Genomic DNA, 4849 nt, shown 5'->3' with positions numbered 1-4849 from the left:
GACTCGTACAGGTCAAACCGTACCCCGGATCGAAAAAGTCAAAACGTGAAAAGTGTTCAGAATTATCAGATTAGGTTAGGAAGGAGTTTTCAAAAGAATTTCGGGTTGTAAAAACGCAAAAACAATTGAAGTGGGACGATTTCTGATTCTAAAAATTAATTTTATAATTATGTAAAATAATCATTATAAATTCTATAAATCCTTATAAAATCATATGGTAATCCAAAAATTACCAGAAAAATACCAAAATTATCTAGATTTAATTCTGGATAATTGAAAATTAGAATATCTAAATTTTATCAGATATAAACATTCAAATATTATTATCCATCATCAAATAATTCACCAAAATTCACACAAAACTCACATACTAATTATTTATTAATAAAAATAATTACATAATATTTTCCGGGCGTTACAACAAGACTACTGTCGGTGCTTCTGAGGATGATGACGTTACGATATCTAATTTAGCAAATGCTAAGGGATTATTCTTTCCTTACAGGCATAAGGAAACAGGTGAATAGATTGTCCTGTACTACAAAGATAAGAGGTTTGAGCAAAAGAATGCTAGGAGTGCTCTTGGGTATATAACTGAAGAATTTCCTGATCTAACACCTGAAGAAGCAGTTATGCGACAAAAGGAGTTAATGGCTCAAATTGAAGTTGAAGCTAACACTTCTAAAGGAAAAGGAAAAAGAGGTGGGAGATATACAAGAGCTAGAGGAAGAGGAGGAAGAGGAAGAACTTTTAAATCAAGTAAAATGACTGCATTTAACTCTACTTTTCTGAATTTTCTATCCAGAGAAGGTTATGTTCATGTACAAGGACATGAAGGAGATGAAGAAGTTCAGAAACCAGAAGAGTTAATTATACAAAGAAAGAAAAGATCAGCCACTGACATTGATCAAGCTGATACAGCAAATCAGAATGTAACTCCTGATGCAGACACAAATCCTGAGGTAAAAGCAGACCCTGATGCTATGAACCTGATAACTGATTTTGACTCTGATGAAAAAGTGATCGAAGCATTAAATGAGTCATCCCTTACTACAGTAGTCACTCCTCATATTTCAGAGGTTGATAAAAAAGAAAAGGTTGATAGAAGGAAAGATGATCAAGCATGCAAAGATTATGTGTAGAGAGTTTTAAAATCAAAGAGAGAACTATGGCATAAAGCAAAAGGGAAGATTCATGATCTGTCTACAATTTATGCTCCTCTCAGCAAGAAGGATAGAAGATGGAAAGACATTTATACATTCGATTATCCTAAAGGGTTCAAGCATGTTGAATTTGTGTCAGTAGGGTTAAGAGATTCTATTTCAGAACAGGAAGATGTTGATAAGTCCATCAAGAAACCTTCTTGAGTGGAATACAATGAAAAACTGAAAATTGTCAAATCTTGAACCAGAGGAGGCATTGGTCATTATGATATGGAGATTCTAAGATCAGATTTGCTGGATACAAATACTCTGACTGAGAATCTTGGTGAAACAATTTCTCCTTCACATCTTGAGAAAGTTGAAGCTGTGAAGATCATCTATAAAAAGATAAATGATAATTATGTCAGAGAAGAGATTCTATACTTTTTCAGGGATGGTAAAGTAAAGAGCTTTACATTACAGCAACTCTTAATGAATATTGTGACAGAATTGAAATACTTTTAGTATCTTCTTAGAGTTGAGAACAGTGTCACCAGAAATTGGTCTTCTATATATGATACTTGAAATTATCAGAAGAAGAGTCATGATAAAAGATGATAAATACAATGGTGATTATGTTCCTGAGTACAGAACTTATACTGGTCAAGAAATGAAGATGAAAAAGGGAGCTGCAGTGCTACGAGTTTTTCTCAATAGTCTTCAGTTATCCTTCAGTCCTGATCATGAAGATGTCAGTCTAAGCTTCATGTTGATTGGTGATCTTGAGATAAACAAAAGCTCAATTTCTAAGTTGAGATCAGCCATCTATCAGCTTTGAGAAGACAGTGAAGAGAATAGAGAGTTGAAGAAAAAGCTTGTCAAAGTCCTAAGAGACAAGGAGGAAGAAAGACTGAAAAACTTTCTAGAAACAACAGTCAGTTATCTGAAGATACTGAAGTAAGCTTTGCTCCTTGTACATTTTGTAGATTGGTTTTGGCATCATTGAGAATGGAATTTGTGCTTTATTACATTAAGCATAAATTGGGGGAGATTGTTACATATTGAATTCTCAATGATCAGAAGAAGCTCAGGATCTGGCTGTTTGGTGTCATCGGTATTTGATGTGTCGTCAGGATTTGACACATCATCAGCATTTGGATGTCATCAGTGTTTGGAGACAGTCAGCTTAGAAGATTTGTTATGTTTCTTGTAGTGTGGAGTATATATCTTTTTACGTATGAGTTATAGGTCTTTATCTATTCAGTTGAAGATATGTATCAGTTTCAGTTAGCTTTTGATAATGCACATCTTAGATTGATTTGTTGTAGCTGTGTAGTATATAAATACAGTTTAGGTCATCACTTAGTGTATCGATCTCGAGTATCATTCGACCTAGCAGCTCTCAAGAACATCAGTATTTCTTAAGAGAGTTTTGTAACAGTTTCTATCAGATATATAAAAAGCTGTTATATTTAATTACTTGTTCGAAATATTTATACAATTGTATCCAACCCCCCTTAAACAATTGTATCTTCACTGGGCAACAACAAGCCTAAAACCCGTGTGATGCACATATTATTTTTAATATTACGTAATTTTTTTGAATTTAATTTGAAGTAAATAATTTAAGTTATGAAACTTATTTATTTGAAATTTTAATAATATGATTTGATAATCTATACTATATTATAATAGACGAAATCTTAAAATTTTGGTAGTCGGTCGGTTGGTACTTGCTGAAATTACTTAATTACTCTTACTTAATTATTCTAATTCTAATTATTGGGTCGATCAATTCTAATTCTAATTGATATTGAAGTAAACTTCCTCTATTATTTTATCAATTTCAATTCTATTTTATATTGAACTTTATATCATTATAATTTATATTAAATTCAAGTTCTTTTGCCAATTTAATTATTTTTTTCATATCAAGTTTTATAGTATTATAATTTGTTACCTCGGGCTAAATTAAATTTAAGCAAACTAAATATAAATTATTAAGATTTAGTTGATATAATATGACTCGGGCTAAGATAAAATAATAATATTATCAATTCTCCTAAAAAAATTATACTAATTAACTAAATTAAACAAAATATATATTTTATTTATCCAGGATAAAAAAATACATTATACAATTGATTAAGACAAACACAAAACTAAAATAAAAATACAATTCGACCAACATAAACAAAATCATATATACTAATTATTCAGTCGAAAACAAAATTATCTTATTGATCCAGAATTTTAAAAATAAAATAAAATTAAACTAAAAATAATTAGTTTGATTGGGTCGGTGTATTGGGCATCGAGCTAAAATAAAATAATGTAAGCCACTAATCTGAGACAAATCAAATTAATATTAGACTAAGTATAATTCAGATCATATTGATATTAACTAAAAAATCAAATTTTAGTTAAAACATAAATATTTTTTTCTAAAAATATACATAGAATCATCAATAAAATTATATCATTCAATCAGTAATATTATCTTTTCAAGTATCTTTTAGAGAGTTATAGTTAATCGATTAAGAAATCACCATGCTAAAATAATATTTTTTAAGGTCCCGACATAATCGAGACATTATATTTTTACCCTCAATAAAATAATAATTTCGCTATAATAATATTTTCCCACTTACCAATGTTATCACTTTAGATAAATTTAAATGTTCTAAAAAGTTATAAACATATATGTCTACTAACATAATTATCATAAAGTCATATCATTTAAAATTTTAAATGAACAAAATTAAGAATTAAAATCAATTTTTTTTTAAAAAATATATAATATTAAAAAAAATTGTGTGATCCGTGCACGGGTGTATTTGCTGAAATTACTTAATTATCCTTCCTTTATTAATTTTATTATACTAATTAATATTAAAAATTTATTATTTTAATTCAACCGACCAACCATCAGCCTATTGCAGGCCCAATTTCATCAACACCTTTTGATACTTCCTCTTAGCAACCCCGTAAACATTTTCCTTGAAACAAAATCTAAACTAATTCGTGTATTTCAAATCTCCCAAATTTAAATCATCTTTTTTGTCTACCAACACCAACAGTCGTAATAACTACTTAACTACAAATAAATAACTTTATTATTAATAACATAAAATATAAAGTCATATTTAAAATTTATTTTTTTATATAATTTTATTATTTAAAATTAATTACTATACTATCATGTAATCTGTATATTATTATATTAAAGACCAAAAAAATTAAAATTTTGTTGACTATAGTAATATTTAAAATAAAATATTATCCTAAAATAACTATAATCATATAGATACAAATAGAATCATAATATGTGTAATGGTCTCGGGTTAAAATAAGATAAAATATGTTATTCACTCGGAATAAATAAAATTATACAATTGATCTAATCTTATATAAAATAAAAGTAACTAAATAAAGTTATTTGGATTTGTTGTTTCGGGTTAAAATAAAATTGCAAATACTCTTAATTCGGCTAAAAAAATATATTACTGAATCGGTCAAATAAAATAAAAATTTTGAAAAGTAATTTGTTTGTACGGGTTAAATTAAAATTAAAGTCTACATGATTGGTTGTTAGATATAATGTAGGCTTAAAAATGTGTAACAGAAACCGCCCTTAATAATCTAATTAACACAAATTTGATAGTCGATCCGTCCGTACAATGTTTCGGTTTATATAAATTACGTGC

This window comes from Apium graveolens, chromosome 11, assembly GCF_009905375.1.
Source record: "Apium graveolens cultivar Ventura chromosome 11, ASM990537v1, whole genome shotgun sequence".
Taxonomy (NCBI): domain Eukaryota; kingdom Viridiplantae; phylum Streptophyta; class Magnoliopsida; order Apiales; family Apiaceae; genus Apium; species Apium graveolens.
Note: the sequence above shows the minus strand (reverse complement) of the source record.